This window comes from Mirounga angustirostris, unplaced genomic scaffold (genome assembly GCF_029215605.1).
Source record: "Mirounga angustirostris isolate CCGP_5_RB_7025 unplaced genomic scaffold, mMirAng1.0.hap1 SCAF_335, whole genome shotgun sequence".
Taxonomy (NCBI): Eukaryota; Metazoa; Chordata; class Mammalia; order Carnivora; family Phocidae; genus Mirounga; species Mirounga angustirostris.
The window spans coordinates 1-24,094 of record NW_026992043.1 but is presented as its reverse complement, the minus strand read 5'-3'; the positions used below and the strand labels follow the sequence as shown (position 1 = coordinate 24,094).

Below are 24,094 nucleotides of genomic sequence, written 5' to 3'. Positions count from 1 at the left end.
GAGGGAACGCGGGAGGGCGACGATGACCCTGGCACCGATGGGCCGGGGCCAGCGCGGGCCGGACGGCACCCGCTCTGGGCAGGCGTGTCCTCCCATGGTCCTGCGCCTCGGGCCCTCATCCCCAGATCCCCTAGCCATTCCATCGGGCCGCCCGGAGCGCACGACCGCACTGGGCAACTGGCCCCACCTTAGGCCTGGGCCCGCCTCCACCTTGTCCCCAGCAGCCCTGGGGTGCGCTCCCACCCGCGGGCATTCCCTTCCTTCCCTTGGAACACCGTCCCTTTGCCCCCGTGCCGGGGGTCCCCGCTCCGGGTGGGCAGGACACAAGATGGCCGGTCGCCCGGGGCCTCCCCCCTTGGCGCCCGGGACCACCCGCTGGCACCAGAATCCGTGCTTAGTCTCCCTGCAACAGCGAAGCGAAGACCGAGGCTCGCTCGCTCAGCAAGATGGGGAGAGGGGGGCGCCCTGCACCTCGCCCCAAAGCAGCCCCCCATATAAAGGACGACAGCAGAGGAGGAATCGCCCACATGCCCCGAGGACCAGAGTGGGTCCAGGGCGGGAACGGGAGCAGAGCGGGTCTCGTGACGCCTTGGCTGCGCATCTCGGCCCCGAGGGGCTCCTCGGTGCCCAGAGCCCACCCAAGCACGACCACCCTCCCGAGGGCTAGCTGCCTAGCCAACACAGTCTCCTCCTGTTTGTGTGTGTGTGTGTGGGGGGGATGGGTGGGGGGGTGGGTGGGGGTGTGGGGGTGTGGGGGTGTGTGGGGTGTGTGGGGTGTGGGGTGTGGGGTGGGGGGTGTGTGTCTGTTTCTGTGGTGTGCCCCTGTGTCTCCGTCCCTGTCCGCATCCAGGTCAGGGTCCGCGTCTGTCTGTCTTGGGGCCAGAGCGGGGGCGTGTGTTGGATACTCTGTCTGTGTCTCCCTCTCTGTCTCTCTCTTCCTCTCTGTCTACATCTCCGTCCGTCCGTGTCTCTGTCTTTCCCCGTGGGTCTGTGCGTCTGTCTATGCCAGCCGGCTTCTGGTGTCCCTCAGTCGGGTCCTCTTGTCGGTGGGTGGGCAGGGGAAGGGTGGCGGAGGAAGGGCGACGGGGTTGGGCTGATGAGGAGGGTCCCTGGGGGCGCCGGTGGCTCCGGGTTGGCTTGGAACCAGGCCGGGGTGGAGAGGCGGAAGGGCCTGGTGGCGGGCCTGGCTTGCCCTAAGGGCGGCGGGTGGGGCGCCGGGGGTGGGGGGGCGCGGAGAACAGCGCGCGGGCCACGCCCCCCGCGCCCCGACGCTCCCCTTGGCCCTCTCGGGAGCCAGGCGGCGGCCCCCGGGTCTGGAGAGTATCGGGCCGTGAGAGCGCTCGGTGTTCCGCAACTGCGGGGCGCTGGAGGCGCCACGTCCTCTGGGCGGTTTGGCAGGCAGGCAGGTGCAAGGCACAGGGCAGGCGTGGGGCGGTTGGGGGCTGAGGAGGGGCACGGCTGCGGCCCGGAGGCGCAGAGCAGGCTCTTAGGGCGGCCAGCGGCAGCGGCACACGTCTACGGCCATACCACCCTGAACGCGCCCGATCTCGTCTGATCTCGGAAGCTAAGCAGGGTCGGGCCTGGTTAGTACTTGGATGGGAGACCGCCTGGGAATACCGGGTGCTGTAGGCTTTTTTTCTTTGCCTTTTCTTTCCCCTTCGGCCTCCCTTCCTCTCCCTTCGCCGCCACAGTCCCCCCCCCCGCCCCGCCCCCTCCGCCCCTTGCCCAACAAGGCCTCCTGCAAACGCCCGGTGCCCCCCTGGCCCCTCGCCAGCCGCGCACCGCACCGAGGGTCCCTGTCTCGCAGCTTGTGCCCGCTGCACCGGCAGGCAGCCCCCAGCCCTTCCACCTCACAGCCACCACGCCCACGCACACCCGATCCAGAGGGGCGGGCTGGGGGAGGTGGGGGCGGGCTGGGTGGGCGGAGTCGGCGGCTTCGCAGGGAGGGAAAGGGGGAGGGCGGCGAGGACCGCCCGCGGGCTTGGGGCGGGGGGAGCGCGGGCGGGACGGCACCCCGTCTCGGCAGGCGTGCCCTCCCAAGGTCCTGCGCCTCGGGGCCTCATCCCCGGAGCCCCTAGCCATTCCCTTGGGCCGCCCCGAGTGCACAAGCGCACCGGGCAACCGGCCCCACCTTAGGCCTGGGCCCGCCTCCACCTTCTCCCCACCCGCCCTGGGCTGCGCTCCCGCGCGCGCGGGCATTCCCTTCCTTCCCGCGGAACACCGTCCCTCTGCCCCCAGGCCGGGGGTCCTCGCTCCGTGTGGGCAGGACACAAGATGGCCGACCGCCCGGGGCCTCCCCCGTTGGCACCCGGGACCACCCGTTGGCCCCCGACTCCGTGCTCAGTGTCCCCGCAACAGCGAAGCGCACAGCGAGGCTCGCTCGCTCGGCAAGACGGCGGGAGGGGGCGGCCCTGCACCACGCCCCAAAGCGGCCCCCCAAATAAAGGACGAGAGCAGAGGAGGAATCGCCCGCACGCCCCCAGGCCCAGAGTGGGTCCTGGGCGGGAACGGGAGCAGGGCGGGTCTCCTGAGGCCTTGGCTGCGCGACCTCGGCCCCGGGGGGCTCCTCGGTGCCCAGAGCCCACCCAAGCACGACCACCCTCCCGAGGAGGGCTAGCTGCCTAGCCAACACAGTCTCTTCCTCTGTGTGTGTGTGTGTGTGTGTGTGTGGTGTGTGTGTGGTGTGTGTGGTGTGTGTGTGGTGTGTGTGTCTGTTTCTGGGGTGTGCCCCTGTGTCTCCGTCCCTGTCCGCATCCAGGTCAGGGTCCGCGTCTGTCTGTCTTGGGGCCAGAGCGGGGGTGTGTGTTGGATACTCTGTCTGTGTTCTCCCTCTCTGTCCCTCTCTTCCTCTCTGTCTACATCTCCGTCCGTCCGTCCGTCCGTGTCTCTGTCTTTCCCCGTGGGTCTGTGCGTCTGTCTATGCCAGCCGGCTTCCGGTGTCCCTCAGTCGGGTCCTCTTGTCGGTGGGTGGGCAGGGGAAGGGTGGCGGAGGAAGGGCGACGGGGTTGGGCTGATGAGGAGGGTCCCTGGGGGCGCCGGTGGCTCCGGGTTGGCTTGGAGCCAGGCGGGGTGGAGAGGCAGAAAGGCCTGGTGGCCGGCCTGGCTTGGCCTAGGGCGACGGGTGGGACGCTGGGGGTGGGGGGCGCGGAAAACACCTCAGGGGCCGCGCCCACCGCGCCCCGCCCCGACGCTTCCCTTTGCCATGCCGGTAGCCAGGAGGCGGTGGGGCGGCGGCGGCCCCCGGGACTGGAGAGTCCCCGGCAGGGAGAGCGCCCGGACTTCCACGACTGCGGGGCACCGGAGGGGCCACGTCCCCTGGGCGGCTGGCAGGCAGGCAGGTGCAAGGCGCAGGGCAGGCGGGGTTCGGGTGAGGGCTGAGGAGGGGCACGGCTGGGCCCGGGAGGCGCAGAGCAGGCTCTTAGGGCGGCCAGCGGCAGCCGCACACGTCTACGGCCATACCACCCTGAACGCGCCCGATCTCGTCTGATCTCGGAAGCTAAGCAGGGTCGGGCCTGGTTAGTACTTGGATGGGAGACCGCCTGGGAATACCGGGTGCTGTAGGCTTTTTTCTTTGCCTTTTCTTTCCCCTTGGGCCACCCTTCCCATACCTTTACCGCCACAGCACCCCGCCCCCTTGCCCAACTAGGCTTCCTCCAAACGCCCCGTGCCCCCCTGGCCCCTCGCCAGCCGCGCACCGCACCGCGAGTCCCTGGCTCGCAGCAGGTGCCCCCTGCAGGGGCAGGCGTCTTCCAGCCAGCCCTTGGGCCTCCAAGCCACCACGCCCACGCACACCGGATCCAGAGGGGTGGGCTGGGGGTCGATGGGGGCGGGCGGGGTGGGCGAAGGCGACGCCTTCGGAGGGAGGGAACGCGGGAGGGCGACGATGACCCTGGCACCGATGGGCCGGGGCCAGCGCGGGCCGGACGGCACCCGCTCTGGGCAGGCGTGTCCTCCCATGGTCCTGCGCCTCGGGCCCTCATCCCCAGATCCCCTAGCCATTCCATCGGGCCGCCCGGAGCGCACGACCGCACTGGGCAACTGGCCCCACCTTAGGCCTGGGCCCGCCTCCACCTTGTCCCCAGCAGCCCTGGGGTGCGCTCCCACCCGCGGGCATTCCCTTCCTTCCCTTGGAACACCGTCCCTTTGCCCCCGTGCCGGGGGTCCCCGCTCCGGGTGGGCAGGACACAAGATGGCCGGTCGCCCGGGGCCTCCCCCCTTGGCGCCCGGGACCACCCGCTGGCACCAGAATCCGTGCTTAGTCTCCCTGCAACAGCGAAGCGAAGACCGCGGCTCGCTCGCTCAGCAAGATGGGGAGAGGGGGGCGCCCTGCACCTCGCCCCAAAGCAGCCCCCCATATAAAGGACGACAGCAGAGGAGGAATCGCCCACATGCCCCGAGGACCAGAGTGGGTCCAGGGCGGGAACGGGAGCAGAGCGGGTCTCGTGACGCCTTGGCTGCGCATCTCGGCCCCGAGGGGCTCCTCGGTGCCCAGAGCCCACCCAAGCACGACCACCCTCCCGAGGGCTAGCTGCCTAGCCAACACAGTCTCCTCCTGTTTGTGTGTGTGTGTGTGGGGGGGATGGGTGGGGGGGTGGGTGGGGGTGTGGGGGTGTGGGGGTGTGTGGGGTGTGTGGGGTGTGGGGTGTGGGGTGGGGGGTGTGTGTCTGTTTCTGTGGTGTGCCCCTGTGTCTCCGTCCCTGTCCGCATCCAGGTCAGGGTCCGCGTCTGTCTGTCTTGGGGCCAGAGCGGGGGCGTGTGTTGGATACTCTGTCTGTGTCTCCCTCTCTGTCTCTCTCTTCCTCTCTGTCTACATCTCCGTCCGTCCGTGTCTCTGTCTTTCCCCGTGGGTCTGTGCGTCTGTCTATGCCAGCCGGCTTCTGGTGTCCCTCAGTCGGGTCCTCTTGTCGGTGGGTGGGCAGGGGAAGGGTGGCGGAGGAAGGGCGACGGGGTTGGGCTGATGAGGAGGGTCCCTGGGGGCGCCGGTGGCTCCGGGTTGGCTTGGAACCAGGCCGGGGTGGAGAGGCGGAAGGGCCTGGTGGCGGGCCTGGCTTGCCCTAAGGGCGGCGGGTGGGGCGCCGGGGGTGGGGGGGCGCGGAGAACAGCGCGCGGGCCACGCCCCCCGCGCCCCGACGCTCCCCTTGGCCCTCTCGGGAGCCAGGCGGCGGCCCCCGGGTCTGGAGAGTATCGGGCCGTGAGAGCGCTCGGTGTTCCGCGACTGCGGGGCGCTGGAGGCGCCACGTCCTCTGGGCGGTTTGGCAGGCAGGCAGGTGCAAGGCACAGGGCAGGCGTGGGGCGGTTGGGGGCTGAGGAGGGGCACGGCTGCGGCCCGGAGGCGCAGAGCAGGCTCTTAGGGCGGCCAGCGGCAGCCGCACACGTCTACGGCCATACCACCCTGAACGCGCCCGATCTCGTCTGATCTCGGAAGCTAAGCAGGGTCGGGCCTGGTTAGTACTTGGATGGGAGACCGCCTGGGAATACCGGGTGCTGTAGGCTTTTTTTCTTTGCCTTTTCTTTCCCCTTCGGCCTCCCTTCCTCTCCCTTCGCCGCCACAGTCCCCCCCCCCCCGCCCCGCCCCCTCCGCCCCTTGCCCAACAAGGCCTCCTGCAAACGCCCGGTGCCCCCCTGGCCCCTCGCCAGCCGCGCACCGCACCGAGGGTCCCTGTCTCGCAGCTTGTGCCCGCTGCACCGGCAGGCAGCCCCCAGCCCTTCCACCTCACAGCCACCACGCCCACGCACACCCGATCCAGAGGGGCGGGCTGGGGGAGGTGGGGGCGGGCTGGGTGGGCGGAGTCGGCGGCTTCGCAGGGAGGGAAAGGGGGAGGGCGGCGAGGACCGCCCGCGGGCTTGGGGCGGGGGGAGCGCGGGCGGGACGGCACCCCGTCTCGGCAGGCGTGCCCTCCCAAGGTCCTGCGCCTCGGGGCCTCATCCCCGGAGCCCCTAGCCATTCCCTTGGGCCGCCCCGAGTGCACAAGCGCACCGGGCAACCGGCCCCACCTTAGGCCTGGGCCCGCCTCCACCTTCTCCCCACCCGCCCTGGGCTGCGCTCCCGCGCGCGCGGGCATTCCCTTCCTTCCCGCGGAACACCGTCCCTCTGCCCCCAGGCCGGGGGTCCTCGCTCCGTGTGGGCAGGACACAAGATGGCCGACCGCCCGGGGCCTCCCCCGTTGGCACCCGGGACCACCCGTTGGCCCCCGACTCCGTGCTCAGTGTCCCCGCAACAGCGAAGCGCACAGCGAGGCTCGCTCGCTCGGCAAGACGGCGGGAGGGGGCGGCCCTGCACCACGCCCCAAAGCGGCCCCCCAAATAAAGGACGAGAGCAGAGGAGGAATCGCCCGCACGCCCCCAGGCCCAGAGTGGGTCCTGGGCGGGAACGGGAGCAGGGCGGGTCTCCTGAGGCCTTGGCTGCGCGACCTCGGCCCCGGGGGGCTCCTCGGTGCCCAGAGCCCACCCAAGCACGACCACCCTCCCGAGGAGGGCTAGCTGCCTAGCCAACACAGTCTCTTCCTCTGTGTGTGTGTGTGTGTGTGTGTGTGGTGTGTGTGTGGTGTGTGTGGTGTGTGTGTGGTGTGTGTGTCTGTTTCTGGGGTGTGCCCCTGTGTCTCCGTCCCTGTCCGCATCCAGGTCAGGGTCCGCGTCTGTCTGTCTTGGGGCCAGAGCGGGGGTGTGTGTTGGATACTCTGTCTGTGTTCTCCCTCTCTGTCCCTCTCTTCCTCTCTGTCTACATCTCCGTCCGTCCGTCCGTCCGTGTCTCTGTCTTTCCCCGTGGGTCTGTGCGTCTGTCTATGCCAGCCGGCTTCCGGTGTCCCTCAGTCGGGTCCTCTTGTCGGTGGGTGGGCAGGGGAAGGGTGGCGGAGGAAGGGCGACGGGGTTGGGCTGATGAGGAGGGTCCCTGGGGGCGCCGGTGGCTCCGGGTTGGCTTGGAGCCAGGCGGGGTGGAGAGGCAGAAAGGCCTGGTGGCCGGCCTGGCTTGGCCTAGGGCGACGGGTGGGACGCTGGGGGTGGGGGGCGCGGAAAACACCTCAGGGGCCGCGCCCACCGCGCCCCGCCCCGACGCTTCCCTTTGCCATGCCGGTAGCCAGGAGGCGGTGGGGCGGCGGCGGCCCCCGGGACTGGAGAGTCCCCGGCAGGGAGAGCGCCCGGACTTCCACGACTGCGGGGCACCGGAGGGGCCACGTCCCCTGGGCGGCTGGCAGGCAGGCAGGTGCAAGGCGCAGGGCAGGCGGGGTTCGGGTGAGGGCTGAGGAGGGGCACGGCTGGGCCCGGGAGGCGCAGAGCAGGCTCTTAGGGCGGCCAGCGGCAGCCGCACACGTCTACGGCCATACCACCCTGAACGCGCCCGATCTCGTCTGATCTCGGAAGCTAAGCAGGGTCGGGCCTGGTTAGTACTTGGATGGGAGACCGCCTGGGAATACCGGGTGCTGTAGGCTTTTTTCTTTGCCTTTTCTTTCCCCTTGGGCCACCCTTCCCATACCTTTACCGCCACAGCACCCCGCCCCCTTGCCCAACTAGGCTTCCTCCAAACGCCCCGTGCCCCCCTGGCCCCTCGCCAGCCGCGCACCGCACCGCGAGTCCCTGGCTCGCAGCAGGTGCCCCCTGCAGGGGCAGGCGTCTTCCAGCCAGCCCTTGGGCCTCCAAGCCACCACGCCCACGCACACCGGATCCAGAGGGGTGGGCTGGGGGTCGATGGGGGCGGGCGGGGTGGGCGAAGGCGACGCCTTCGGAGGGAGGGAACGCGGGAGGGCGACGATGACCCTGGCACCGATGGGCCGGGGCCAGCGCGGGCCGGACGGCACCCGCTCTGGGCAGGCGTGTCCTCCCATGGTCCTGCGCCTCGGGCCCTCATCCCCACATCCCCTAGCCATTCCATCGGGCCGCCCGGAGCGCACGACCGCACTGGGCAACTGGCCCCACCTTAGGCCTGGGCCCGCCTCCACCTTGTCCCCAGCAGCCCTGGGGTGCGCTCCCACCCGCGGGCATTCCCTTCCTTCCCTTGGAACACCGTCCCTTTGCCCCCGTGCCGGGGGTCCCCGCTCCGGGTGGGCAGGACACAAGATGGCCGGTCGCCCGGGGCCTCCCCCCTTGGCGCCCGGGACCACCCGCTGGCACCAGAATCCGTGCTTAGTCTCCCTGCAACAGCGAAGCGAAGACCGAGGCTCGCTCGCTCAGCAAGATGGGGAGAGGGGAACGCCCTGCACCTCGCCCCAAAGCAGCCCCCCATATAAAGGACGACAGCAGAGGAGGAATCGCCCACATGCCCCGAGGACCAGAGTGGGTCCAGGGCGGGAACGGGAGCAGAGCGGGTCTCGTGACGCCTTGGCTGCGCATCTCGGCCCCGAGGGGCTCCTCGGTGCCCAGAGCCCACCCAAGCACGACCACCCTCCCGAGGGCTAGCTGCCTAGCCAACACAGTCTCCTCCTGTTTGTGTGTGTGGGGGGGGGGGGATGGGTGGGGGGGTGGGTGGGGGTGTGGGGGTGTGGGGGTGTGTGGGGTGTGTGGGGTGTGGGGTGTGGGGTGGGGGGTGTGTGTCTGTTTCTGTGGTGTGCCCCTGTGTCTCCGTCCCTGTCCGCATCCAGGTCAGGGTCCGCGTCTGTCTGTCTTGGGGCCAGAGCGGGGGCGTGTGTTGGATACTCTGTCTGTGTCTCCCTCTCTGTCTCTCTCTTCCTCTCTGTCTACATCTCCGTCCGTCCGTGTCTCTGTCTTTCCCCGTGGGTCTGTGCGTCTGTCTATGCCAGCCGGCTTCTGGTGTCCCTCAGTCGGGTCCTCTTGTCGGTGGGTGGGCAGGGGAAGGGTGGCGGAGGAAGGGCGACGGGGTTGGGCTGATGAGGAGGGTCCCTGGGGGCGCCGGTGGCTCCGGGTTGGCTTGGAACCAGGCCGGGGTGGAGAGGCGGAAGGGCCTGGTGGCGGGCCTGGCTTGCCCTAAGGGCGGCGGGTGGGGCGCCGGGGGTGGGGGGGCGCGGAGAACAGCGCGCGGGCCACGCCCCCCGCGCCCCGACGCTCCCCTTGGCCCTCTCGGGAGCCAGGCGGCGGCCCCCGGGTCTGGAGAGTATCGGGCCGTGAGAGCGCTCGGTGTTCCGCGACTGCGGGGCGCTGGAGGCGCCACGTCCTCTGGGCGGTTTGGCAGGCAGGCAGGTGCAAGGCACAGGGCAGGCGTGGGGCGGTTGGGGGCTGAGGAGGGGCACGGCTGCGGCCCGGAGGCGCAGAGCAGGCTCTTAGGGCGGCCAGCGGCAGCGGCACACGTCTACGGCCATACCACCCTGAACGCGCCCGATCTCGTCTGATCTCGGAAGCTAAGCAGGGTCGGGCCTGGTTAGTACTTGGATGGGAGACCGCCTGGGAATACCGGGTGCTGTAGGCTTTTTTTCTTTGCCTTTTCTTTCCCCTTCGGCCTCCCTTCCTCTCCCTTCGCCGCCACAGTCCCCCCCCCCCGCCCCGCCCCCTCCGCCCCTTGCCCAACAAGGCCTCCTGCAAACGCCCGGTGCCCCCCTGGCCCCTCGCCAGCCGCGCACCGCACCGAGGGTCCCTGTCTCGCAGCTTGTGCCCGCTGCACCGGCAGGCAGCCCCCAGCCCTTCCACCTCACAGCCACCACGCCCACGCACACCCGATCCAGAGGGGCGGGCTGGGGGAGGTGGGGGCGGGCTGGGTGGGCGGAGGCGGCGGCTTCGCAGGGAGGGAAAGGGGGAGGGCGGCGAGGACCGCCCGCGGGCTTGGGGCGGGGGGAGCGCGGGCGGGACGGCACCCCGTCTCGGCAGGCGTGCCCTCCCAAGGTCCTGCGCCTCGGGGCCTCATCCCCGGAGCCCCTAGCCATTCCCTTGGGCCGCCCCGAGTGCACAAGCGCACCGGGCAACCGGCCCCACCTTAGGCCTGGGCCCGCCTCCACCTTCTCCCCACCCGCCCTGGGCTGCGCTCCCGCGCGCGCGGGCATTCCCTTCCTTCCCGCGGAACACCGTCCCTCTGCCCCCAGGCCGGGGGTCCTCGCTCCGTGTGGGCAGGACACAAGATGGCCGACCGCCCGGGGCCTCCCCCGTTGGCACCCGGGACCACCCGTTGGCCCCCGACTCCGTGCTCAGTGTCCCCGCAACAGCGAAGCGCACAGCGAGGCTCGCTCGCTCGGCAAGACGGCGGGAGGGGGCGGCCCTGCACCACGCCCCAAAGCGGCCCCCCAAATAAAGGACGAGAGCAGAGGAGGAATCGCCCGCACGCCCCCAGGCCCAGAGTGGGTCCTGGGCGGGAACGGGAGCAGGGCGGGTCTCCTGAGGCCTTGGCTGCGCGACCTCGGCCCCGGGGGGCTCCTCGGTGCCCAGAGCCCACCCAAGCACGACCACCCTCCCGAGGAGGGCTAGCTGCCTAGCCAACACAGTCTCTTCCTCTGTGTGTGTGTGTGTGTGTGTGTGTGGTGTGTGTGTGGTGTGTGTGGTGTGTGTGTGGTGTGTGTGTCTGTTTCTGGGGTGTGCCCCTGTGTCTCCGTCCCTGTCCGCATCCAGGTCAGGGTCCGCGTCTGTCTGTCTTGGGGCCAGAGCGGGGGTGTGTGTTGGATACTCTGTCTGTGTTCTCCCTCTCTGTCCCTCTCTTCCTCTCTGTCTACATCTCCGTCCGTCCGTCCGTCCGTGTCTCTGTCTTTCCCCGTGGGTCTGTGCGTCTGTCTATGCCAGCCGGCTTCCGGTGTCCCTCAGTCGGGTCCTCTTGTCGGTGGGTGGGCAGGGGAAGGGTGGCGGAGGAAGGGCGACGGGGTTGGGCTGATGAGGAGGGTCCCTGGGGGCGCCGGTGGCTCCGGGTTGGCTTGGAGCCAGGCGGGGTGGAGAGGCAGAAAGGCCTGGTGGCCGGCCTGGCTTGGCCTAGGGCGACGGGTGGGACGCTGGGGGTGGGGGGCGCGGAAAACACCTCAGGGGCCGCGCCCACCGCGCCCCGCCCCGACGCTTCCCTTTGCCATGCCGGTAGCCAGGAGGCGGTGGGGCGGCGGCGGCCCCCGGGACTGGAGAGTCCCCGGCAGGGAGAGCGCCCGGACTTCCACGACTGCGGGGCACCGGAGGGGCCACGTCCCCTGGGCGGCTGGCAGGCAGGCAGGTGCAAGGCGCAGGGCAGGCGGGGTTCGGGTGAGGGCTGAGGAGGGGCACGGCTGGGCCCGGGAGGCGCAGAGCAGGCTCTTAGGGCGGCCAGCGGCAGCCGCACACGTCTACGGCCATACCACCCTGAACGCGCCCGATCTCGTCTGATCTCGGAAGCTAAGCAGGGTCGGGCCTGGTTAGTACTTGGATGGGAGACCGCCTGGGAATACCGGGTGCTGTAGGCTTTTTTCTTTGCCTTTTCTTTCCCCTTGGGCCACCCTTCCCATACCTTTACCGCCACAGCACCCCGCCCCCTTGCCCAACTAGGCTTCCTCCAAACGCCCCGTGCCCCCCTGGCCCCTCGCCAGCCGCGCACCGCACCGCGAGTCCCTGGCTCGCAGCAGGTGCCCCCTGCAGGGGCAGGCGTCTTCCAGCCAGCCCTTGGGCCTCCAAGCCACCACGCCCACGCACACCGGATCCAGAGGGGTGGGCTGGGGGTCGATGGGGGCGGGCGGGGTGGGCGAAGGCGACGCCTTCGGAGGGAGGGAACGCGGGAGGGCGACGATGACCCTGGCACCGATGGGCCGGGGCCAGCGCGGGCCGGACGGCACCCGCTCTGGGCAGGCGTGTCCTCCCATGGTCCTGCGCCTCGGGCCCTCATCCCCACATCCCCTAGCCATTCCATCGGGCCGCCCGGAGCGCACGACCGCACTGGGCAACTGGCCCCACCTTAGGCCTGGGCCCGCCTCCACCTTGTCCCCAGCAGCCCTGGGGTGCGCTCCCACCCGCGGGCATTCCCTTCCTTCCCTTGGAACACCGTCCCTTTGCCCCCGTGCCGGGGGTCCCCGCTCCGGGTGGGCAGGACACAAGATGGCCGGTCGCCCGGGGCCTCCCCCCTTGGCGCCCGGGACCACCCGCTGGCACCAGAATCCGTGCTTAGTCTCCCTGCAACAGCGAAGCGAAGACCGAGGCTCGCTCGCTCAGCAAGATGGGGAGAGGGGGACGCCCTGCACCTCGCCCCAAAGCAGCCCCCCATATAAAGGACGACAGCAGAGGAGGAATCGCCCACATGCCCCGAGGACCAGAGTGGGTCCAGGGCGGGAACGGGAGCAGAGCGGGTCTCGTGACGCCTTGGCTGCGCATCTCGGCCCCGAGGGGCTCCTCGGTGCCCAGAGCCCACCCAAGCACGACCACCCTCCCGAGGGCTAGCTGCCTAGCCAACACAGTCTCCTCCTGTTTGTGTGTGGGGGGGGGGGGATGGGTGGGGGGGTGGGTGGGGGTGTGGGGGTGTGGGGGTGTGTGGGGTGTGTGGGGTGTGGGGTGTGGGGTGGGGGGTGTGTGTCTGTTTCTGTGGTGTGCCCCTGTGTCTCCGTCCCTGTCCGCATCCAGGTCAGGGTCCGCGTCTGTCTGTCTTGGGGCCAGAGCGGGGGCGTGTGTTGGATACTCTGTCTGTGTCTCCCTCTCTGTCTCTCTCTTCCTCTCTGTCTACATCTCCGTCCGTCCGTGTCTCTGTCTTTCCCCGTGGGTCTGTGCGTCTGTCTATGCCAGCCGGCTTCTGGTGTCCCTCAGTCGGGTCCTCTTGTCGGTGGGTGGGCAGGGGAAGGGTGGCGGAGGAAGGGCGACGGGGTTGGGCTGATGAGGAGGGTCCCTGGGGGCGCCGGTGGCTCCGGGTTGGCTTGGAACCAGGCCGGGGTGGAGAGGCGGAAGGGCCTGGTGGCGGGCCTGGCTTGCCCTAAGGGCGGCGGGTGGGGCGCCGGGGGTGGGGGGGCGCGGAGAACAGCGCGCGGGCCACGCCCCCCGCGCCCCGACGCTCCCCTTGGCCCTCTCGGGAGCCAGGCGGCGGCCCCCGGGTCTGGAGAGTATCGGGCCGTGAGAGCGCTCGGTGTTCCGCGACTGCGGGGCGCTGGAGGCGCCACGTCCTCTGGGCGGTTTGGCAGGCAGGCAGGTGCAAGGCACAGGGCAGGCGTGGGGCGGTTGGGGGCTGAGGAGGGGCACGGCTGCGGCCCGGAGGCGCAGAGCAGGCTCTTAGGGCGGCCAGCGGCAGCGGCACACGTCTACGGCCATACCACCCTGAACGCGCCCGATCTCGTCTGATCTCGGAAGCTAAGCAGGGTCGGGCCTGGTTAGTACTTGGATGGGAGACCGCCTGGGAATACCGGGTGCTGTAGGCTTTTTTTCTTTGCCTTTTCTTTCCCCTTCGGCCTCCCTTCCTCTCCCTTCGCCGCCACAGTCCCCCCCCCCGCCCCGCCCCCTCCGCCCCTTGCCCAACAAGGCCTCCTGCAAACGCCCGGTGCCCCCCTGGCCCCTCGCCAGCCGCGCACCGCACCGAGGGTCCCTGTCTCGCAGCTTGTGCCCGCTGCACCGGCAGGCAGCCCCCAGCCCTTCCACCTCACAGCCACCACGCCCACGCACACCCGATCCAGAGGGGCGGGCTGGGGGAGGTGGGGGCGGGCTGGGTGGGCGGAGGCGGCGGCTTCGCAGGGAGGGAAAGGGGGAGGGCGGCGAGGACCGCCCGCGGGCTTGGGGCGGGGGGAGCGCGGGCGGGACGGCACCCCGTCTCGGCAGGCGTGCCCTCCCAAGGTCCTGCGCCTCGGGGCCTCATCCCCGGAGCCCCTAGCCATTCCCTTGGGCCGCCCCGAGTGCACAAGCGCACCGGGCAACCGGCCCCACCTTAGGCCTGGGCCCGCCTCCACCTTCTCCCCACCCGCCCTGGGCTGCGCTCCCGCGCGCGCGGGCATTCCCTTCCTTCCCGCGGAACACCGTCCCTCTGCCCCCAGGCCGGGGGTCCTCGCTCCGTGTGGGCAGGACACAAGATGGCCGACCGCCCGGGGCCTCCCCCGTTGGCACCCGGGACCACCCGTTGGCCCCCGACTCCGTGCTCAGTGTCCCCGCAACAGCGAAGCGCACAGCGAGGCTCGCTCGCTCGGCAAGACGGCGGGAGGGGGCGGCCCTGCACCACGCCCCAAAGCGGCCCCCCAAATAAAGGACGAGAGCAGAGGAGGAATCGCCCGCACGCCCCCAGGCCCAGAGTGGGTCCTGGGCGGGAACGGGAGCAGGGCGGGTCTCCTGAGGCCTTGGCTGCGCGACCTCGGCCCCGGGGGGCTCCTCGGTGCCCAGAGCCCACCCAAGCACGACCACCCTCCCGAGGAGGGCTAGCTGCCTAGCCAACACAGTCTCTTCCTCTGTGTGTGTGTGTGTGTGTGTGTGTGGTGTGTGTGTGGTGTGTGTGGTGTGTGTGTGGTGTGTGTGTCTGTTTCTGGGGTGTGCCCCTGTGTCTCCGTCCCTGTCCGCATCCAGGTCAGGGTCCGCGTCTGTCTGTCTTGGGGCCAGAGCGGGGGTGTGTGTTGGATACTCTGTCTGTGTTCTCCCTCTCTGTCCCTCTCTTCCTCTCTGTCTACATCTCCGTCCGTCCGTCCGTCCGTGTCTCTGTCTTTCCCCGTGGGTCTGTGCGTCTGTCTATGCCAGCCGGCTTCCGGTGTCCCTCAGTCGGGTCCTCTTGTCGGTGGGTGGGCAGGGGAAGGGTGGCGGAGGAAGGGCGACGGGGTTGGGCTGATGAGGAGGGTCCCTGGGGGCGCCGGTGGCTCCGGGTTGGCTTGGAGCCAGGCGGGGTGGAGAGGCAGAAAGGCCTGGTGGCCGGCCTGGCTTGGCCTAGGGCGACGGGTGGGACGCTGGGGGTGGGGGGCGCGGAAAACACCTCAGGGGCCGCGCCCACCGCGCCCCGCCCCGACGCTTCCCTTTGCCATGCCGGTAGCCAGGAGGCGGTGGGGCGGCGGCGGCCCCCGGGACTGGAGAGTCCCCGGCAGGGAGAGCGCCCGGACTTCCACGACTGCGGGGCACCGGAGGGGCCACGTCCCCTGGGCGGCTGGCAGGCAGGCAGGTGCAAGGCGCAGGGCAGGCGGGGTTCGGGTGAGGGCTGAGGAGGGGCACGGCTGGGCCCGGGAGGCGCAGAGCAGGCTCTTAGGGCGGCCAGCGGCAGCCGCACACGTCTACGGCCATACCACCCTGAACGCGCCCGATCTCGTCTGATCTCGGAAGCTAAGCAGGGTCGGGCCTGGTTAGTACTTGGATGGGAGACCGCCTGGGAATACCGGGTGCTGTAGGCTTTTTTCTTTGCCTTTTCTTTCCCCTTGGGCCACCCTTCCCATACCTTTACCGCCACAGCACCCCGCCCCCTTGCCCAACTAGGCTTCCTCCAAACGCCCCGTGCCCCCCTGGCCCCTCGCCAGCCGCGCACCGCACCGCGAGTCCCTGGCTCGCAGCAGGTGCCCCCTGCAGGGGCAGGCGTCTTCCAGCCAGCCCTTGGGCCTCCAAGCCACCACGCCCACGCACACCGGATCCAGAGGGGTGGGCTGGGGGTCGATGGGGGCGGGCGGGGTGGGCGAAGGCGACGCCTTCGGAGGGAGGGAACGCGGGAGGGCGACGATGACCCTGGCACCGATGGGCCGGGGCCAGCGCGGGCCGGACGGCACCCGCTCTGGGCAGGCGTGTCCTCCCATGGTCCTGCGCCTCGGGCCCTCATCCCCACATCCCCTAGCCATTCCATCGGGCCGCCCGGAGCGCACGACCGCACTGGGCAACTGGCCCCACCTTAGGCCTGGGCCCGCCTCCACCTTGTCCCCAGCAGCCCTGGGGTGCGCTCCCACCCGCGGGCATTCCCTTCCTTCCCTTGGAACACCGTCCCTTTGCCCCCGTGCCGGGGGTCCCCGCTCCGGGTGGGCAGGACACAAGATGGCCGGTCGCCCGGGGCCTCCCCCCTTGGCGCCCGGGACCACCCGCTGGCACCAGAATCCGTGCTTAGTCTCCCTGCAACAGCGAAGCGAAGACCGAGGCTCGCTCGCTCAGCAAGATGGGGAGAGGGGAACGCCCTGCACCTCGCCCCAAAGCAGCCCCCCATATAAAGGACGACAGCAGAGGAGGAATCGCCCACATGCCCCGAGGACCAGAGTGGGTCCAGGGCGGGAACGGGAGCAGAGCGGGTCTCGTGACGCCTTGGCTGCGCATCTCGGCCCCGAGGGGCTCCTCGGTGCCCAGAGCCCACCCAAGCACGACCACCCTCCCGAGGGCTAGCTGCCTAGCCAACACAGTCTCCTCCTGTTTGTGTGTGTGTGTGGGGGGGGGATGGGTGGGGGGGTGGGTGGGGGTGTGGGGGTGTGGGGGTGTGTGGGGTGTGTGGGGTGTGGGGTGTGGGGTGGGGGGTGTGTGTCTGTTTCTGTGGTGTGCCCCTGTGTCTCCGTCCCTGTCCGCATCCAGGTCAGGGTCCGCGTCTGTCTGTCTTGGGGCCAGAGCGGGGGCGTGTGTTGGATACTCTGTCTGTGTCTCCCTCTCTGTCTCTCTCTTCCTCTCTGTCTACATCTCCGTCCGTCCGTGTCTCTGTCTTTCCCCGTGGGTCTGTGCGTCTGTCTATGCCAGCCGGCTTCTGGTGTCCCTCAGTCGGGTCCTCTTGTCGGTGGGTGGGCAGGGGAAGGGTGGCGGAGGAAGGGCGACGGGGTTGGGCTGATGAGGAGGGTCCCTGGGGGCGCCGGTGGCTCCGGGTTGGCTTGGAACCAGGCCGGGGTGGAGAGGCGGAAGGGCCTGGTGGCGGGCCTGGCTTGCCCTAAGGGCGGCGGGTGGGGCGCCGGGGGTGGGGGGGCGCGGAGAACAGCGCGCGGGCCACGCCCCCCGCGCCCCGACGCTCCCCTTGGCCCTCTCGGGAGCCAGGCGGCGGCCCCCGGGTCTGGAGAGTATCGGGCCGTGAGAGCGCTCGGTGTTCCGCGACTGCGGGGCGCTGGAGGCGCCACGTCCTCTGGGCGGTTTGGCAGGCAGGCAGGTGCAAGGCACAGGGCAGGCGTGGGGCGGTTGGGGGCTGAGGAGGGGCACGGCTGCGGCCCGGAGGCGCAGAGCAGGCTCTTAGGGCGGCCAGCGGCAGCGGCACACGTCTACGGCCATACCACCCTGAACGCGCCCGATCTCGTCTGATCTCGGAAGCTAAGCAGGGTCGGGCCTGGTTAGTACTTGGATGGGAGACCGCCTGGGAATACCGGGTGCTGTAGGCTTTTTTTCTTTGCCTTTTCTTTCCCCTTCGGCCTCCCTTCCTCTCCCTTCGCCGCCACAGTCCCCCCCCCCCGCCCCGCCCCCTCCGCCCCTTGCCCAACAAGGCCTCCTGCAAACGCCCGGTGCCCCCCTGGCCCCTCGCCAGCCGCGCACCGCACCGAGGGTCCCTGTCTCGCAGCTTGTGCCCGCTGCACCGGCAGGCAGCCCCCAGCCCTTCCACCTCACAGCCACCACGCCCACGCACACCCGATCCAGAGGGGCGGGCTGGGGGAGGTGGGGGCGGGCTGGGTGGGCGGAGGCGGCGGCTTCGCAGGGAGGGAAAGGGGGAGGGCGGCGAGGACCGCCCGCGGGCTTGGGGCGGGGGGAGCGCGGGCGGGACGGCACCCCGTCTCGGCAGGCGTGCCCTCCCAAGGTCCTGCGCCTCGGGGCCTCATCCCCGGAGCCCCTAGCCATTCCCTTGGGCCGCCCCGAGTGCACAAGCGCACCGGGCAACCGGCCCCACCTTAGGCCTGGGCCCGCCTCCACCTTCTCCCCACCCGCCCTGGGCTGCGCTCCCGCGCGCGCGGGCATTCCCTTCCTTCCCGCGGAACACCGTCCCTCTGCCCCCAGGCCGGGGGTCCTCGCTCCGTGTGGGCAGGACACAAGATGGCCGACCGCCCGGGGCCTCCCCCGTTGGCACCCGGGACCACCCGTTGGCCCCCGACTCCGTGCTCAGTGTCCCCGCAACAGCGAAGCGCACAGCGAGGCTCGCTCGCTCGGCAAGACGGCGGGAGGGGGCGGCCCTGCACCACGCCCCAAAGCGGCCCCCCAAATAAAGGACGAGAGCAGAGGAGGAATCGCCCGCACGCCCCCAGGCCCAGAGTGGGTCCTGGGCGGGAACGGGAGCAGGGCGGGTCTCCTGAGGCCTTGGCTGCGCGACCTCGGCCCCGGGGGGCTCCTCGGTGCCCAGAGCCCACCCAAGCACGACCACCCTCCCGAGGAGGGCTAGCTGCCTAGCCAACACAGTCTCTTCCTCTGTGTGTGTGTGTGTGTGTGTGTGTGGTGTGTGTGTGTGGTGTGTGTGGTGTGTGTGTGGTGTGTGTGTCTGTTTCTGGGGTGTGCCCCTGTGTCTCCGTCCCTGTCCGCATCCAGGTCAGGGTCCGCGTCTGTCTGTCTTGGGGCCAGAGCGGGGGTGTGTGTTGGATACTCTGTCTGTGTTCTCCCTCTCTGTCCCTCTCTTCCTCTCTGTCTACATCTCCGTCCGTCCGTCCGTCCGTGTCTCTGTCTTTCCCCGTGGGTCTGTGCGTCTGTCTATGCCAGCCGGCTTCCGGTGTCCCTCAGTCGGGTCCTCTTGTCGGTGGGTGGGCAGGGGAAGGGTGGCGGAGGAAGGGCGACGGGGTTGGGCTGATGAGGAGGGTCCCTGGGGGCGCCGGTGGCTCCGGGTTGGCTTGGAGCCAGGCGGGGTGGAGAGGCAGAAAGGCCTGGTGGCCGGCCTGGCTTGGCCTAGGGCGACGGGTGGGACGCTGGGGGTGGGGGGCGCGGAAAACACCTCAGGGGCCGCGCCCACCGCGCCCCGCCCCGACGCTTCCCTTTGCCATGCCGGTAGCCAGGAGGCGGTGGGGCGGCGGCGGCCCCCGGGACTGGAGAGTCCCCGGCAGGGAGAGCGCCCGGACTTCCACGACTGCGGGGCACCGGAGGGGCCACGTCCCCTGGGCGGCTGGCAGGCAGGCAGGTGCAAGGCGCAGGGCAGGCGGGGTTCGGGTGAGGGCTGAGGAGGGGCACGGCTGGGCCCGGGAGGCGCAGAGCAGGCTCTTAGGGCGGCCAGCGGCAGCCGCACACGTCTACGGCCATACCACCCTGAACGCGCCCGATCTCGTCTGATCTCGGAAGCTAAGCAGGGTCGGGCCTGGTTAGTACTTGGATGGGAGACCGCCTGGGAATACCGGGTGCTGTAGGCTTTTTTCTTTGCCTTTTCTTTCCCCTTGGGCCACCCTTCCCATACCTTTACCGCCACAGCACCCCGCCCCCTTGCCCAACTAGGCTTCCTCCAAACGCCCCGTGCCCCCCTGGCCCCTCGCCAGCCGCGCACCGCACCGCGAGTCCCTGGCTCGCAGCAGGTGCCCCCTGCAGGGGCAGGCGTCTTCCAGCCAGCCCTTGGGCCTCCAAGCCACCACGCCCACGCACACCGGATCCAGAGGGGTGGGCTGGGGGTCGATGGGGGCGGGCGGGGTGGGCGAAGGCGACGCCTTCGGAGGGAGGGAACGCGGGAGGGCGACGATGACCCTGGCACCGATGGGCCGGGGCCAGCGCGGGCCGGACGGCACCCGCTCTGGGCAGGCGTGTCCTCCCATGGTCCTGCGCCTCGGGCCCTCATCCCCACATCCCCTAGCCATTCCATCGGGCCGCCCGGAGCGCACGACCGCACTGGGCAACTGGCCCCACCTTAGGCCTGGGCCCGCCTCCACCTTGTCCCCAGCAGCCCTGGGGTGCGCTCCCACCCGCGGGCATTCCCTTCCTTCCCTTGGAACACCGTCCCTTTGCCCCCGTGCCGGGGGTCCCCGCTCCGGGTGGGCAGGACACAAGATGGCCGGTCGCCCGGGGCCTCCCCCCTTGGCGCCCGGGACCACCCGCTGGCACCAGAATCCGTGCTTAGTCTCCCTGCAACAGCGAAGCGAAGACCGAGGCTCGCTCGCTCAGCAAGATGGGGAGAGGGGGACGCCCTGCACCTCGCCCCAAAGCAGCCCCCCATATAAAGGACGACAGCAGAGGAGGAATCGCCCACATGCCCCGAGGACCAGAGTGGGTCCAGGGCGGGAACGGGAGCAGAGCGGGTCTCGTGACGCCTTGGCTGCGCATCTCGGCCCCGAGGGGCTCCTCGGTGCCCAGAGCCCACCCAAGCACGACCACCCTCCCGAGGGCTAGCTGCCTAGCCAACACAGTCTCCTCCTGTTTGTGTGTGTGTGGGGGGGGGGATGGGTGGGGGGGTGGGTGGGGGTGTGGGGGTGTGGGGGTGTGTGGGGTGTGTGGGGTGTGGGGTGTGGGGTGGGGGGTGTGTGTCTGTTTCTGTGGTGTGCCCCTGTGTCTCCGTCCCTGTCCGCATCCAGGTCAGGGTCCGCGTCTGTCTGTCTTGGGGCCAGAGCGGGGGCGTGTGTTGGATACTCTGTCTGTGTCTCCCTCTCTGTCTCTCTCTTCCTCTCTGTCTACATCTCCGTCCGTCCGTGTCTCTGTCTTTCCCCGTGGGTCTGTGCGTCTGTCTATGCCAGCCGGCTTCTGGTGTCCCTCAGTCGGGTCCTCTTGTCGGTGGGTGGGCAGGGGAAGGGTGGCGGAGGAAGGGCGACGGGGTTGGGCTGATGAGGAGGGTCCCTGGGGGCGCCGGTGGCTCCGGGTTGGCTTGGAACCAGGCCGGGGTGGAGAGGCGGAAGGGCCTGGTGGCGGGCCTGGCTTGCCCTAAGGGCGGCGGGTGGGGCGCCGGGGGTGGGGGGGCGCGGAGAACAGCGCGCGGGCCACGCCCCCCGCGCCCCGACGCTCCCCTTGGCCCTCTCGGGAGCCAGGCGGCGGCCCCCGGGTCTGGAGAGTATCGGGCCGTGAGAGCGCTCGGTGTTCCGCGACTGCGGGGCGCTGGAGGCGCCACGTCCTCTGGGCGGTTTGGCAGGCAGGCAGGTGCAAGGCACAGGGCAGGCGTGGGGCGGTTGGGGGCTGAGGAGGGGCACGGCTGCGGCCCGGAGGCGCAGAGCAGGCTCTTAGGGCGGCCAGCGGCAGCGGCACACGTCTACGGCCATACCACCCTGAACGCGCCCGATCTCGTCTGATCTCGGAAGCTAAGCAGGGTCGGGCCTGGTTAGTACTTGGATGGGAGACCGCCTGGGAATACCGGGTGCTGTAGGCTTTTTTTCTTTGCCTTTTCTTTCCCCTTCGGCCTCCCTTCCTCTCCCTTCGCCGCCACAGTCCCCCCCCCCGCCCCGCCCCCTCCGCCCCTTGCCCAACAAGGCCTCCTGCAAACGCCCGGTGCCCCCCTGGCCCCTCGCCAGCCGCGCACCGCACCGAGGGTCCCTGTCTCGCAGCTTGTGCCCGCTGCACCGGCAGGCAGCCCCCAGCCCTTCCACCTCACAGCCACCACGCCCACGCACACCCGATCCAGAGGGGCGGGCTGGGGGAGGTGGGGGCGGGCTGGGTGGGCGGAGGCGGCGGCTTCGCAGGGAGGGAAAGGGGGAGGGCGGCGAGGACCGCCCGCGGGCTTGGGGCGGGGGGAGCGCGGGCGGGACGGCACCCCGTCTCGGCAGGCGTGCCCTCCCAAGGTCCTGCGCCTCGGGGCCTCATCCCCGGAGCCCCTAGCCATTCCCTTGGGCCGCCCCGAGTGCACAAGCGCACCGGGCAACCGGCCCCACCTTAGGCCTGGGCCCGCCTCCACCTTCTCCCCACCCGCCCTGGGCTGCGCTCCCGCGCGCGCGGGCATTCCCTTCCTTCCCGCGGAACACCGTCCCTCTGCCCCCAGGCCGGGGGTCCTCGCTCCGTGTGGGCAGGACACAAGATGGCCGACCGCCCGGGGCCTCCCCCGTTGGCACCCGGGACCACCCGTTGGCCCCCGACTCCGTGCTCAGTGTCCCCGCAACAGCGAAGCGCACAGCGAGGCTCGCTCGCTCGGCAAGACGGCGGGAGGGGGCGGCCCTGCACCACGCCCCAAAGCGGCCCCCCAAATAAAGGACGAGAGCAGAGGAGGAATCGCCCGCACGCCCCCAGGCCCAGAGTGGGTCCTGGGCGGGAACGGGAGCAGGGCGGGTCTCCTGAGGCCTTGGCTGCGCGACCTCGGCCCCGGGGGGCTCCTCGGTGCCCAGAGCCCACCCAAGCACGACCACCCTCCCGAGGAGGGCTAGCTGCCTAGCCAACACAGTCTCTTCCTCTGTGTGTGTGTGTGTGTGTGTGTGTGGTGTGTGTGTGTGGTGTGTGTGGTGTGTGTGTGGTGTGTGTGTCTGTTTCTGGGGTGTGCCCCTGTGTCTCCGTCCCTGTCCGCATCCAGGTCAGGGTCCGCGTCTGTCTGTCTTGGGGCCAGAGCGGGGGTGTGTGTTGGATACTCTGTCTGTGTTCTCCCTCTCTGTCCCTCTCTTCCTCTCTGTCTACATCTCCGTCCGTCCGTCCGTCCGTGTCTCTGTCTTTCCCCGTGGGTCTGTGCGTCTGTCTATGCCAGCCGGCTTCCGGTGTCCCTCAGTCGGGTCCTCTTGTCGGTGGGTGGGCAGGGGAAGGGTGGCGGAGGAAGGGCGACGGGGTTGGGCTGATGAGGAGGGTCCCTGGGGGCGCCGGTGGCTCCGGGTTGGCTTGGAGCCAGGCGGGGTGGAGAGGCAGAAAGGCCTGGTGGCCGGCCTGGCTTGGCCTAGGGCGACGGGTGGGACGCTGGGGGTGGGGGGCGCGGAAAACACCTCAGGGGCCGCGCCCACCGCGCCCCGCCCCGACGCTTCCCTTTGCCATGCCGGTAGCCAGGAGGCGGTGGGGCGGCGGCGGCCCCCGGGACTGGAGAGTCCCCGGCAGGGAGAGCGCCCGGACTTCCACGACTGCGGGGCACCGGAGGGGCCACGTCCCCTGGGCGGCTGGCAGGCAGGCAGGTGCAAGGCGCAGGGCAGGCGGGGTTCGGGTGAGGGCTGAGGAGGGGCACGGCTGGGCCCGGGAGGCGCAGAGCAGGCTCTTAGGGCGGCCAGCGGCAGCCGCACACGTCTACGGCCATACCACCCTGAACGCGCCCGATCTCGTCTGATCTCGGAAGCTAAGCAGGGTCGGGCCTGGTTAGTACTTGGATGGGAGACCGCCTGGGAATACCGGGTGCTGTAGGCTTTTTTCTTTGCCTTTTCTTTCCCCTTGGGCCACCCTTCCCATACCTTTACCGCCACAGCACCCCGCCCCCTTGCCCAACTAGGCTTCCTCCAAACGCCCCGTGCCCCCCTGGCCCCTCGCCAGCCGCGCACCGCACCGCGAGTCCCTGGCTCGCAGCAGGTGCCCCCTGCAGGGGCAGGCGTCTTCCAGCCAGCCCTTGGGCCTCCAAGCCACCACGCCCACGCACACCGGATCCAGAGGGGTGGGCTGGGGGTCGATGGGGGCGGGCGGGGTGGGCGAAGGCGACGCCTTCGGAGGGAGGGAACGCGGGAGGGCGACGATGACCCTGGCACCGATGGGCCGGGGCCAGCGCGGGCCGGACGGCACCCGCTCTGGGCAGGCGTGTCCTCCCATGGTCCTGCGCCTCGGGCCCTCATCCCCAGATCCCCTAGCCATTCCATCGGGCCGCCCGGAGCGCACGACCGCACTGGGCAACTGGCCCCACCTTAGGCCTGGGCCCGCCTCCACCTTGTCCCCAGCAGCCCTGGGGTGCGCTCCCACCCGCGGGCATTCCCTTCCTTCCCTTGGAACACCGTCCCTTTGCCCCCGTGCCGGGGGTCCCCGCTCCGGGTGGGCAGGACACAAGATGGCCGGTCGCCCGGGGCCTCCCCCCTTGGCGCCCGGGACCACCCGCTGGCACCAGAATCCGTGCTTAGTCTCCCTGCAACAGCGAAGCGAAGACCGAGGCTCGCTCGCTCAGCAAGATGGGGAGAGGGGGACGCCCTGCACCTCGCCCCAAAGCAGCCCCCCATATAAAGGACGACAGCAGAGGAGGAATCGCCCACATGCCCCGAGGACCAGAGTGGGTCCAGGGCGGGAACGGGAGCAGAGCGGGTCTCGTGACGCCTTGGCTGCGCATCTCGGCCCCGAGGGGCTCCTCGGTGCCCAGAGCCCACCCAAGCACGACCACCCTCCCGAGGGCTAGCTGCCTAGCCAACACAGTCTCCTCCTGTTTGTGTGTGTGTGGGGGGGGGGATGGGTGGGGGGGTGGGTGGGGGTGTGGGGGTGTGGGGGTGTGTGGGGTGTGTGGGGTGTGGGGTGTGGGGTGGGGGGTGTGTGTCTGTTTCTGTGGTGTGCCCCTGTGTCTCCGTCCCTGTCCGCATCCAGGTCAGGGTCCGCGTCTGTCTGTCTTGGGGCCAGAGCGGGGGCGTGTGTTGGATACTCTGTCTGTGTCTCCCTCTCT

The 24,094-nt window shown here is 70.5% G+C and overlaps 12 non-coding genes across 12 annotated transcripts; all 12 read left to right on the top strand.

The window, feature by feature from the left end:
• The first annotated feature begins 1,513 nt into the window (after window positions 1-1,513).
• Window positions 1,514-1,632, top strand: LOC135363471 (5S ribosomal RNA). The gene has a single exon (XR_010409148.1). It is a non-coding gene; the product is annotated as a 5S ribosomal RNA (ribosomal RNA).
• Window positions 1,633-3,445: 1,813 nt separating this feature from the next.
• Window positions 3,446-3,564, top strand: LOC135363470 (5S ribosomal RNA). Its single transcript, XR_010409147.1, has one exon. It is a non-coding gene; the product is annotated as a 5S ribosomal RNA (ribosomal RNA).
• Window positions 3,565-5,374: 1,810 nt separating this feature from the next.
• LOC135363469 (5S ribosomal RNA) lies at window positions 5,375-5,493 on the top strand. Its single transcript, XR_010409146.1, has one exon. It is a non-coding gene; the product is annotated as a 5S ribosomal RNA (ribosomal RNA).
• A 1,815-nt stretch (window positions 5,494-7,308) lies between these two features.
• On the top strand, window positions 7,309-7,427 carry LOC135363468 (5S ribosomal RNA). The gene has a single exon (XR_010409145.1). It is a non-coding gene; the product is annotated as a 5S ribosomal RNA (ribosomal RNA).
• A 1,809-nt stretch (window positions 7,428-9,236) lies between these two features.
• Window positions 9,237-9,355, top strand: LOC135363467 (5S ribosomal RNA). The gene has a single exon (XR_010409144.1). It is a non-coding gene; the product is annotated as a 5S ribosomal RNA (ribosomal RNA).
• Window positions 9,356-11,169: 1,814 nt separating this feature from the next.
• LOC135363466 (5S ribosomal RNA) lies at window positions 11,170-11,288 on the top strand. The gene has a single exon (XR_010409143.1). It is a non-coding gene; the product is annotated as a 5S ribosomal RNA (ribosomal RNA).
• A 1,807-nt stretch (window positions 11,289-13,095) lies between these two features.
• Window positions 13,096-13,214, top strand: LOC135363465 (5S ribosomal RNA). Its single transcript, XR_010409142.1, has one exon. It is a non-coding gene; the product is annotated as a 5S ribosomal RNA (ribosomal RNA).
• Window positions 13,215-15,027: 1,813 nt separating this feature from the next.
• Window positions 15,028-15,146, top strand: LOC135363481 (5S ribosomal RNA). The gene has a single exon (XR_010409158.1). It is a non-coding gene; the product is annotated as a 5S ribosomal RNA (ribosomal RNA).
• Window positions 15,147-16,956: 1,810 nt separating this feature from the next.
• Window positions 16,957-17,075, top strand: LOC135363480 (5S ribosomal RNA). The gene has a single exon (XR_010409157.1). It is a non-coding gene; the product is annotated as a 5S ribosomal RNA (ribosomal RNA).
• A 1,816-nt stretch (window positions 17,076-18,891) lies between these two features.
• Window positions 18,892-19,010, top strand: LOC135363479 (5S ribosomal RNA). The gene has a single exon (XR_010409156.1). It is a non-coding gene; the product is annotated as a 5S ribosomal RNA (ribosomal RNA).
• Window positions 19,011-20,819: 1,809 nt separating this feature from the next.
• On the top strand, window positions 20,820-20,938 carry LOC135363475 (5S ribosomal RNA). Its single transcript, XR_010409152.1, has one exon. It is a non-coding gene; the product is annotated as a 5S ribosomal RNA (ribosomal RNA).
• A 1,815-nt stretch (window positions 20,939-22,753) lies between these two features.
• On the top strand, window positions 22,754-22,872 carry LOC135363464 (5S ribosomal RNA). Its single transcript, XR_010409141.1, has one exon. It is a non-coding gene; the product is annotated as a 5S ribosomal RNA (ribosomal RNA).
• The last annotated feature ends 1,222 nt before the right edge of the window (window positions 22,873-24,094 follow it).